The sequence below is a fragment of the Passer domesticus genome, chromosome 2 (genome assembly GCF_036417665.1).
Source record: "Passer domesticus isolate bPasDom1 chromosome 2, bPasDom1.hap1, whole genome shotgun sequence".
Classification (NCBI taxonomy): domain Eukaryota; kingdom Metazoa; phylum Chordata; class Aves; order Passeriformes; family Passeridae; genus Passer; species Passer domesticus.
The window spans coordinates 39,732,979-39,745,237 of record NC_087475.1 but is presented as its reverse complement, the minus strand read 5'-3'; the positions used below and the strand labels follow the sequence as shown (position 1 = coordinate 39,745,237).

The window sequence follows — 12,259 nt, the reverse complement described above, 5'->3', positions numbered from 1 at the left end:
GACTGTACTAATCCACACTTTCTTCATGAACATTTGTATCTTGATTTCCCATGGAAACAAGCCTGGAATGATCACTTCTTCTGTCTGCAGGTCTCTCTCCTCACTCTTAATAACTCTTGAACTCAGTAGCTGTTTTCAGCCAGTTTTGACAGAGAGGCAGAGGTCTCAAAAGTAATTATGTTTTTACCAGTTTTATAAAAATGGGCATTTCAGTGGATGAGAAATGGGAGTATGAATATTTGCGAATTCACCCCTGGCTTTTGTCTGATCCCTCTGGCATCTTGGCATCGCTGAACGTGTCAGTCGAAGAATCACTGCCAATGTATTTTGTGGGAAGACATTGTGTGTATTTGTGGTCTTAATAGAAAGTATTTGTGTAACTTGGCAAACACAAATAATATCAGAGGACACAAATAGCAAAAAATTGAGGCTTTGTCACATCAGATGCTCATAGAATTACTTATCCTGCATGAGTGAAAGACCATTTTGCAGTCAGCATTAGAAAATATGTATCTGTTCATCAGTTCATCTCTAGCCTTTAAAGCTGTTAATCAAATTGCAGGCCAAGAAAAAGGTTTCTTAGCAGAAGTGTCACAGAATCACAGAACAAGCTGAGTTGGAAGGACCCATAAGGATCATTGGGTCCCACTTCTGGCCCTGCACAGGACCATCCCCAAGAGTCATCCCACAATACCATGTGTCCAAGGGCATTTTCCAAATGCATCTTGATCCAGTTCCAGTGCCCAAATACCCTCTGGGTGAAGAATAATTTTCTAATACCCAACTTAAACCTCCCCTGACACAACTTCAGGCCATTCCCCTGGGTCCTTCGCTGGTCACTACAGAGATCAGCGTCTGTCCCTTCTTTTCCCCTCACAAGGAAGTGGTGACTGCAATGAAGTCTCCTCTCAGTCTCCTCCAGGTTGAACAGACCAAGTGACCTCAGCTGCTCTTCATACAGCTTGTCCTCAAGGTTCTTCACAATCTTAATTGCTCTTGTCTGGACACTCTCTAATAGTTTAATATCTTTCTGACATTGTGGCACCCAAAACTGCACACAATATTCAAGGTGAGGCCACCCCAGTGCAGAGCAGAGCAGAGCAGGACAATCACACTGGTGCTGCTGTGCCCGATGTCCCCCAGGACACGCTTGGCCCTCCTGGCTGCCAGGGCACTGCTGGCTCACGCTCAATTTGCCGTTGACCAGGACCCCCATGTCACTAAAATAATCTGATCAGTGCTGAAATACAAGGCAGGCCAAAATTCAGAGAGCAAAAATAAGGGGCCTCCGCATGGTTTACAATTGATTTAAAACAAAGGGGGAATGGTATGTCCTGAACTAGGAAGTGTCACTATTCCAGTATTCCTACAGCTGCTGTATATAATAAGGATTGATGCTCTAATAATGTATTTTGCAGATAGGTTGCTTATGACACTGTACATCAGAAGAGTGGAACCCTTTAGACAACATCACTGTAAATATCATCCAAGCAGCACCATTCTGCTGATACTTACTAGAAAATTTGATTGTGTTCAGGATGGGGACCAGACATGTCAGCAATGAGTGCTCTGAAGTTATCTTTTTCTATATAGAGACACAAAATTTCTTAGAGAGAGTTACATAAAGAAGCAGCCTATTATCCCCAGGGTGAAGCATAGAAGCAAAATCATGCTACTTTGTAATGAGTTATTTATGATTACAGATAAAAATAAAGATCTCTTAGTTTTTCTAAATGAGCTACAAACCTGCTTAAATGGTGTTTATGAGCTTGCAAGTTGGTTTTGCCTACTGTTCTTGTTGAAAATCATCCGGTATGAAATACAAATATCCTTCCAGCTTTCCCTGTTTCCCTGAAAATCTCCAAAGCTGTGAAAACAGAAATGCTGAGAAAGAAATGCTTTACATCATTATGAATTTGCTGACATAAATACGTACTAATCAGAGTGATAAATTTCTGTCTGATGCAAGCAGCAAAATAAAATAAAAAGGACATATTTGTGCCAGCATACATCAAAACCCCTTCAGCTGTGCTCCTCTGTCAGACTTCATAAATACTGGATCTGTCATCCCAATTCCACTGCAGCACTGCAGACAAGACTGTAGGAATGTATTTATTTGATATGATTATGATATAAACTTCATGTCTGATCCTTCTCTCCCTCATAAAGTGGAATATTAGATTAGACGTTACCATGTGTGCATCGTAATCAGCTGTCTTTTCACTGACTTCCTTTTGATCCATGAGAGAACAATTTTACTTATTTTACTCAAGCCAAGAAAAGGCTAATTATATTCTTTTCTGAACAAGTGGTGTTATTAAATTTGATAGAATTGGCTCCAAATAAAATACAGAACTTGGAAAAACAATTATTTCTATTATTAGCAAAAAGGCACATTCACTCTGCCATAACTGTGGAGGCACTTGAAATAATCTGTCTTCTTGTCACTATTGTGGAAGGCAAAGACAAAGTGAAAAGCACCAAATAGCTGCACTTGAGAAGGGTGCACTGCATCTTTACCAGTGCTGCAACCTCTATGTCAGCCACTTGACTTAAGGTAGTTTGGGAGAGAGATCCTCAGAGGAAAGAGAGACAGAGAGTTAAAAGCCTTTCCCCACACTCACCCCCCTTTTATCTCTCTTCTGGCATCTGTTTTATCTAATCCCTCCCTTGGCAGTAGGGCAGCATGCTAATGAGCAACTACCTGGTGCAACTGGGGCTGTAATTGGAGAATAATTAATGCTGGTGTCAAAACCCTGTTCTGTGGTTTACCAAACAGTGTGGGGCTATGCATGAGTGCATAGGAGCTCATCTATGTGGGAGGATCACGAAAAGGGACTAAAGATACTTTTATTTCCCAAGCCCTGCAATGAAACAGTAAACATCTGACATATGAATGTTTATCCAGTTCAGCTCTTTGCCCCTTTCAAAGACTTACTATTATGCTCAGCTTTTTATATTTACTTATTTACGTGGGTTTCTACAGGGTAGAACTTTGTATTTGCAGTGGGGCTTCAAATTAGCTGAACATTATTTCTTCTGCTCTCACACTAGAATTTTTTTCAATGTATCCTTCTAGAGAAAGGCAGTGACAATATACTGAAGTGAACAGTCAAAGATATTTAAATTAGCTTCCAGATTAATGCAAGCAAATGTCAAGGTCACAGCTTGCTGGTGTTTACAGCTTCATCTTCAAGTGTTGAACTATGCATTTTATCCATTTGTTATGTGTTCTTGGGACAGCTTTTAATTTACTGCCAGCAATGCAAATGATGTTTTCTCAAACATGCAGACAATATGTGTCCTCTTGAGCAGCAAACTGAAGTTAGAGGAACAATAAGAAAAGAGTTTTGTGTGTCTAAGAAGAGACATGCACTTTGTTGAATGTGAAAATTGTGAAGAACAAACATGATTTATTCTACAGTTTTCCTGTATGGGGTATCTCCTCTAGAGCTCTGGTATATATCCTACACTATCAAACTATTTAACAAGGTTGCTTCATTGTCACCAAGCAATTTTCTTAAGAAACATATCACAGAATAAAATCTGAGTAATAAAAATGCTTGTTTTCTTTACTAGTTCAAACAAATATTTGGCTTTATGTATTCCAAATGATTTTTTTTTAGGAAATTGTCCTGGATTCTTTCTCTAGAAATGGAGGTTCTGCCTTTGAACAGAAACAGTATTTTTAATTTCAATCAACTAAGCATTTAAAAATATGTTTTTTTCAGCAAAATTTAATTTTGATTTGCTGCAAATATCTAGAAAATGGTTACTTGAAATGATGGACTTGTAAACTCCTTTTTAGCATTTTATATAATGGCATTTCTGAGCTCAACTATAATATTTGTAGGGGAAACAAAGTCCCAATACTAAGTTGCATTTGTACCATGAAGAACATCCAGTGGCAAAATGGACAATGTCACAGCTAGAACAACACATTCTTCCTAGAGAACCTATTTGCATAAATGAAAATTGCATGTGTCCTGGTACCGTACCATTATTTTCTATTATATAAATAGAACTTATTCAAATAGGTTTAAGGGCAAGCATGTGTGATAGCTTCCCACTATTAAATTCCTATAAACAAACAAGTACTCAATTACCATGCACTTACTGACTATAATCTGACACTAATTAATAAGGAAAAAAACACAATTTTTTTTCTGCTGAAAGATGAATAAAACACATCACACAGCACACATCATCTACTGTAGAATTAGGGAAAAATTTTGATTAATAACTCAGTGTCAGTGGCCACAGCTATGGTGCACCTTGATTTGGTCACATGGTGGGTGTTCAGGGGCATATCTGCTGTAGTCTATTCAAGCATCAGCAAAGGTCTGGATGTATTTAAAGGTCACCCTGCTGACTGGGTACAGAAAAGAAGAAGAGAAAAACTGAAACCAGAGTGGTAATTGTCAGAATGCAGGTGCTCTGGCAGGGTGAAAGGAAAAGAAGTGGGATTTTGAACATGTAGCACATGCACTAGAGCAGAGCTATAGTGCTTGGTGTTCCCAGCCTGTCTTCCAGGGTTCAAACAGAGGAAGAGTCTTTATGAGGATAAAAGGAAATCAATACATGAGAATTAAACTGCAACAATTGTGTTTTCTTTCCTGTGTGAGCAAAATGGCCAATGTTGTGCCTTACAGTCAAAGAAAGCTTTAAGAGGAAGGATTTGAAGCAGGTTACCAGAGGGTGGGAAGGGTTTCATTTTTAGGAAAGCCATGTGGAGGCAGAGCACTTGTGCAAGCCCTGCATCGGAAAGGGAGCGCTAACAAGTGATGCTGATTTGGTGGTTTAGAGGAAGTAAATTCCTCTAAATTTGGACAGAAGGATACAGACCTCTGTAGCAGTGGCAGGGCTTGTTGGCATGTCCAGCAGTGCTGGTGCTGCAGTGCTGCTCCTCAGACCATGGCCAGCAGGTGCCTGAAGCTGCCTGCCCTGTGCTAGAGGTTTGCAGGAGCTTCTTTTCCTCTGGCCTGACCTTGGACTTAGTTCCTGGCTCAGCCCAGAGCCTTGGATCTCCCCATGTTTTGCTATTTCAGAGGTGCCACATCACAGCCTCTTCTACTGCCCATCTGGCTTAGCAGCCTCCCTGCAAGAGACCTGTACAAATTCCTTGTTGAGGTGTTTCTTCAAATGCTTTTTGGGAGAGGTAAGGCAAAATGGTGCATCCCGCCCTGCAGTGGAGGGTGGCAAAAGGGCAGGTGCAGAGGTGAATGTTGGTTTCATCTACCCAAAACTATACTTCAGGCCCTTGTGAAAATCCATTCACAGTGGGTCACTCAGGTGAGGTATCTTTTTTTCCCATATGTGATGCTCTAATCCTTTGCAAGAAAGGGCAGAAAGATTTGAGTTAGGTACCAACTAATATCAATAATACCAACTAATATCAACTAATATTCCTGGCCACTGAGGAACAATTTCTCCAGCCAAACCAGAAAAGTAGCAGGACTCTCCCACTCAGTCAGAAGAGAGAGAGAGAGAGCTAGCAGTCCCTCACTTCCTTTTATTTCAACCCCTGCCAGGTGGAAGGAGATAAAAAAGAGCAAAACTCAAGTATTTCCTCTCTCCCCTGCCCTTAGTGCTGAACTAAACAGAAAAATAAATTCTTGATAACTAAGCAGAGCTCCAAACTGGTGCTGGCAAGTCATTATAGTATGTAGATTTGTTTTCTTTATACACAAAACTAGAATCAAAATCCCACATAAGCTTCTTTTGGCAGTATCTGAAATTACATGCCTGATCTTTTTTATGCAGCAATCCCTTACTGAAAATGTTTCTGCAATTTAAATGCAGTGTGAAGCATTTACTGTTCATACTCCATGCAAAGGTCTGAGGGAGAAAGCAGGAATTTATCTTATTGGAGTCATTAATGTGACTGTCTTCAGCTAAGCAGGATAGTACTGTGTTCCTGGTTAAACTGGGGCCTCAAACTGTATTTTTTTATGGTCACATATAAACTGGCCCATAATAGAGTATCAATAAACCCCAATTACACTCAGGAAAATACTAAAAGCAAAGCTCAAGTGAAGCTCAATAAAGTCTACAGGCAAATTAGAGCTGTGTGGAATAGTGACATCCATCTGGTATTTTTCAGTGACTTCTAGTCAATTACGACATTTCATCACATGTAATCCTCTTTTATCTTCTGTTCCTGCTGCTACAGTAATTCTCACTCTGCTACATCTGTGGCTTTACTGTGAATTTTTATCACCTATGTGTAAGTGGACCTTTTTTTTTTTACTAGCAGTTGTGCTGTACATGCTTGGGGAAGAAAAAAAGAGCAATCAAAATCCAACCCAAGAAAAAGAAATATTTAATTGCAAGAGAAATGAAACACAAACTTAAAGACTCCAAGGTAAGAACATAAAGTAAATAAATTCAGATATGGCAGATAATGTTGAGCATGGAAAAGGTAACTTTCCACTCAGAACATGAATTGTTGAAAACATGGTGTAGGTTGAAGTGTCTGGAGTGACATGTATTTTTAACAAGCTTCTATGATTTGATCATATCTGTGACAACCCGTTAAAAAAGAGCATTCTAAAATAAGTCATAATTGTATTTTTCTTAGAGAAGGAAACTTTGGCTGTCATGTTCTCATGATGAACACTAAATCCAGAAATATATCATTTGTATATGTTGAAAAATAGAAGGTTAAACCTGCAGCAGAAGAGTTGATTTTACAGCTCTAATACTCTGTGCTAGTCTATTAACATGTTAAATCCTACAAAGAATTCTAGTGATTTTTGTGCAGATGTAGAGCAGGAAAGGAAAATCTTGCCCATTTCACAGCTCTGTGCAAAAGACAGGCATCACATAAACCTTTGCATCAGGAGCAACTGTTCTCTTGGGGCTTCAGACAGAGAAACCAGGCTTGGTGTAAGTGATGAGTTTGTCTGTGGGAACAATGACTGATGTATGGAGCCATCCTCACAGGTGCCCCAAAATCAGGGGACACTTCCAGATAAGTAATGGGTTGAAAGAGTGAAAGTGAGAATAGAGCCGCAGAGGAAAAGTATGGGAAAACCAGTGAGGAATGCATGGTATGGATCAATGCCCTGGCTCTTCTGCATTCTTGCAAGCACTCATTTTCATGATGTTTTCAGGGGATTGACACTCCTTCCCCAGAGAGGCAATTGAAAATGTCATCCCGTGGCATGTTTTTTTCTAGAAAGGTGGCTTTCTTTCCCAAGTACAAATTCCCAGTGGAGCACAGCTGCTTGTACTTTTTTTGTTTGGAAGTTATTTGGCTGAAGGTGAGATAAAAACAAACTAGACCTGAGCTTGCTGAGCCAAGTGAAACAGAGACTGATTGCTGCTTTCAAGTACCTCAGGAAAACAGGATTCTGTAAGGCAAAAGACAAGGCAGAGAGCAGAATGAAGAAATAATTGCAGGCTAGTACTATATATCATCTTCAAATTAGGTTTTTAAACAGAGGAAGAATGAGGGTTTGGAGCTGCTTCCCCAGGTCTGGAGCTGCTTCCCTGTAGGTACAGATGCTGTAAGAGATCTGAGTAAATTCAAGATAGAGCACAAACAGCTGAAGAAAGAAATAAGGTGACATGATTGAAAGATGCAACAGGAAACAGGATTTGTTTGTATAAGAAAGTCTTTTTAGACCAATGAAAAATGCTTTTTAAACTTTAAAAGCATGAAAAACGGAGTGAAATATTTCACCTTGTTTATATCTCCATTTTGAATGAAAATGTCATGTATAATTCCAGTGCAAATTACAAATGAGAAATGGTTTAAAACACACGTATTGCTCCTATTTTAAGTTCCAGGATTCAGGTTCAGGAAAATGTCTCCCACCCAAATGCCAGACAAATGTGGCAGAGAGACACTGCTGCCCCAAGGATGATGGTGTAGCAGTATTTTTGGTGTATTCAGAACTATTAAAGCCCTTGAAAAATGGCTCCTCTTACCCCCTAGAAATCCCTCTGAAGAGTCAAATCTATGCCTCTGTTGTGGTTTGCTTGGGGCTGGAACCAAATGTCACCCATTTGTCATGAATCAGGTGCTAGAGCCAGGAGCTGGCAGGAAGGATGACAGAGCTCCCCAGACTGCCTCGCTGCCTGGATGCACTCATTCAAATGTCAGTCAGCTCCCACAGTAAGCAAATAAGCAGTTGCCATGAGAGAACTGAGAGACACTTTAAGTCCTGGCTATAAAACTTGTTATGTATTATTTACTCAGCACTGACAGCTTGCTCTGCAATGTGCACACAAAGCAGTGCACTCTCTGCCTATGGGAGCTTTTGATCTCGGGGATTAAAAATCCAAAGGCTCAGGAGACAGTCTGAATCTGGATTACTGCACCCATCATCCTGGCCTGCTGCTGTCTAAACTGCATCTTTCCTTTCCAATGCACAGCTGGTAATTTCCTCTCTGTGGAAACTGAGATGCACCAAGGGATCTTGGCCTTTCTGTAGTTGGGACACTGCTGAGACATGTACCCAAGTACCAGGAAATGGTGCAGATTTTTAATCCCCACATAGTCTTAAACAGCTTTATATCCAATGAAAGCAGAATACCTGGAAGAACTGAATCAGTTATTCACAATTTGCATATAACTTCTTATCCACATGTGTCAGTGCTTCTGTGCATTTTTTTTCTCAACAGGTCTAGTTACTCCAGAAGAGAATTACAGTGATGTGCACATCAAATGCCTGTCTCAGAGATTGCTCAAACACCTTCACAACCTGGTATCGTGACATTTGAAAGTATCCAAGTTCAGTGTCTCCAAATGACATCAAAATGAGCTGGCACAGAGACCAGCAAGTGCCTAAAGCTAACTGACAGGATGTGCCAAGAGCAGGGATATCTGAATCCCATAATTCTCCAAAACCTCCATTGCTACTTTTTTTTTCCTCTTATGTGGCACCTTGTTTCATGCAGGAGCATTTGATCAGCACTTAACCTGGACTAAGATCAAAGGTGCTCCTCAGCTGGGGCAATGTCAGATGTACCACCCAGCTGGCTAAACAAGGACCTCAACACTGTGGGAGGAGCCCTCTCCAGTAGTCCTTGAGTGGCTGCATTGCAAAGCAGCCTTGCTCATTTCTAAAGACTGTGACATGATTCAGCACACAGGGTGTGAAGGAGGACGGCCATTCTGTGTACAGAAGGCAAAGGATAAAAGGAGTGGAAAAGGAAGAAGGAAGGAAGTTGAAATAAGTAATGGAGCACAGGGACAGGAGAGAGAGGAAGAAAAAAGAATATGGAAGGAGCGCAAACAATTTAATTAGTATGCTGACTCTGAAGAGACTTTTCGAAAATGAGTAAAAGGCAGTGAGCATTTATATTTTAGCCCTTTTCATGTGTGTGCGTTTTGGGCACGATGAAGGTTACTGGGTCAGCAGGAATGGGATTTAGCTCAATGATAAAGAAACTCAGATCCAGGTGTCTGTATGTGTCTCAACTTGTGAGCTGTGAGTACAAGCTCTGTTACAGCCAGCTGAGGTCAGGGGGAATGATAGTTGCCTATAGATTAGTTCATTCTGAGATGCCTAGTGTATCCCAGATAATTCTCTGCAGGTACCAGGTGTATCACACAATTTATTACACCTTGAAAATCTGTTGTGTTACAAACAAGATATCTCATAATTATTCCAGATACCTAAGTGTAAGCAAGTAAATCATGCACCTGGGTGACAGAATCCGAGAGATCCAAAGAGGTGGGTTTTTAACCCTTGCAAATGATGCTCAGGGGCTGTCTGGACATGACTGTGCCAGCTGAAAAGGAACTCAATCCACCACATCAGCTTAAGCATCACCCATACCCTGGGGGTTCTCTCCTGAGATCACTGGTGGTGCTCAGCAGTCTGTCCTGTGCCTCTTCCCATGCTGCTTGCTCTCCAAGTTCTGGGTACAGAAAGATTTCCAGGTCTTGCTGCTTTCTCAATTGTCAAGAAATATTTTCAATAATTATGTTGCAACCCTCTGCCATACAACACAATTAGTCTTTATGAAGATGCAGTTGGAAGACTCACAGGTGTCCATTAGCTGGTGTTGATTGATGTAATTCTTTTTATTTTGAGCACTCTTGACCTTTAATTGCAAAATCAGGGATTTTTCAAAATGCTGCAGCCACACAGCCTATTGTCCCAGGTTCAAGTGATGAAATGGTCCCTGGCCTTTACTCTCAGAGCTAGCTTCCTGACCAGTGTCAGGTCAGATGAGATGAACAGGGTTATAAAGCAGTACAAAACTTGGTGTTCTGATTTCACAGTTTTTGCTTTAGTATTTGTCATGGATTGACCCTGGCACAATGCCAGTGTTCCCATGAAAGGTGTATTTTCAAAATGGTTACTGTGAGATGGGACCCAGAAACAGAACAAAGCCGGCTCCAACTTGGGAATGGAGGGGAAAACACAACACTTTATTAATCTATAACATAAAGACAAGAGGGGGAAAAAAAGAAAAAACCCACACACAATAATCTATAATGGAAAACCTCCAAAACACTCCTCCTCCCCCCACTCCTCTAGCACTCAATTCTCAGTCCAATACCATCCTCCACACAACCTCCCCCCAGTTCATCAGGAGAGAGGAATCTCCCTCTTGCACCATGGGCCTCCCCAGGAAACACAGCTGGAATGTCCTGTGCTTCCATGTCACAAGTGGCAGCCGCCCGGAGAGAATATGCCGTGGTGACCATCTTCCTTCCATGTCCAGTGCGCTCACCACTGGATCCAAACTGCTTCTTAGGTCCTTTTAAGAATGCCTTGCCCAGTTCCAAGGAGTGACCGCCTCTCACCATTTGGGACACCTGTCCCCCTCATATTTTTACTCCCCTGGGGCCTGGGTCTCAGGAACAGAGATCCTTTGCTGAAGGCAGAGGGCTCCACACCCTCCCCATCAGTCTCTGTTCCCTCTACTTCTTCTCACAATGGCTTTGTCACTCCTGGCTCCTGGCCAACCTCCTCCCCCAAGGTGCAGTCTCTACATTACAGGAAGATTTGGTTCTGTCCCGTGGCCATGTAAGAGGAAAGTGTAGCCAAAGCCACTCCAATCATTTCATCCATCTAGGGCGCTTCTCATCTGCTGGCATTTTTTCACCCACTCAAACCTTCTTCTCACCTGCCCATCCTCTGTCCCCTCTCAATTCTCAGCTGGGGAGGATCAGTGTTTTTTACAGCTTCCTTTGTCTTAGCACCAAAGGGGTTAAAACCACAGCTGCGGTCTGCTGGTGGCTGGGCACCTTGCTCCCCCTTCTCCTCCTGGGCCGAGGTGCCAGCACAAGATATCAAATTTCAAGCCAGCACAGACTCTATCATTCTCTCCTGGCAGGGCTGCCCAACATCCCAGGTCTCCTCCACCCCTGCACCTTGCAGGGCTCCGGCCTCCGTTCCCACAGGCCGCATGGCCTTCCCCTCCCCACCCAGACGCAGCTGGGCAGGGGAGAGGTCAGATCAACTCACCAACTGGACTCAAAAGAGAAAGGTCCTCTGGGAATCCTCTGCTTTTAACCCCTGTGTGTTCTCAGAGGCGTATCCAGGTCCCCAATGGCCACACCAGGTGCCAGTTTTCAAATCTGGCCACTGATTGGCTTGACCACGACTTTCTCAGAAACTCTCTTCCTGGTCAAACCACGATAGTATTTTAGGCCAAAATATTTTAGAGTTCAGAGCTACAGAACAAGAAAATTCAGGTGCCTTTTTGAAAGCTATCTCATGTTCTCTAAAGACCGTCATTCTTCTGTCCTTTTCCAAGTCCAGTGTCCATCCATTCACATTTTCTTTTCTTTGGGGAACAGAGGTGGTTGTAGTTTCAGATGAAGATGACACGTACATTTTTATTCAGGGGGTGACTAAAGAAAACACAAGTGAATGCCTTGAGTCCTCTACTGAAATCAAACCTTCGGAGACATAGTTGTAAAAAGTGTGGGGTGACCTAAAACAGGCTATGAGTGAAAGCTAGTAGCAGGAGATGGGATCAAAGGCATCTAAGCTGCAGAGGCCAATCTTATTTACGCCACCTTTTTCAGCATTAGACAAGCTGCAGCAGACAGGCTATGCTGACTTTGGCTTTCATTTTGCAAAACCTTTTGATGCAGATTTTGCAAAACCAAGTCAGAACAGTATGAATCTAGGTTTGCATTTATTCAGGATGTCAATTTCAGGGTCAGGAGAGGAAAGGGATGCTTGAAAAGAAAAAGCCAATGTTTTTTTGGTTAATTTCTGCTTTAAAGCTCAAGAATGTGATTAACATTTCTAATGCTCCTGCCTGATTTTCAAACTATTGAGGA

At 41.8% G+C, this 12,259-nt stretch overlaps 1 long non-coding RNA gene across 8 annotated transcripts in view; it reads left to right on the top strand.

Annotated features, from left to right (window-relative positions):
* The window catches only part of LOC135293788 (uncharacterized), a 41,875-nt gene extending 32,508 nt beyond the window's left edge, over nucleotides 1-9,367 (top strand). For 2 of the 8 annotated variants that reach the window (XR_010355882.1, XR_010355883.1), the window contains 2 exons: nucleotides 6,254-6,364; nucleotides 8,632-9,367. This is a non-coding gene — a long non-coding RNA (uncharacterized LOC135293788). Of the gene's footprint in view, nucleotides 1-5,048; nucleotides 5,159-6,253; nucleotides 6,365-7,180; nucleotides 7,399-8,631 lie in introns of those variants that run through there. The other 6 variants (XR_010355880.1, XR_010355884.1, XR_010355881.1 and 3 more) reach the window with 6 other exon arrangements.
* The last annotated feature ends 2,892 nt before the right edge of the window (nucleotides 9,368-12,259 follow it).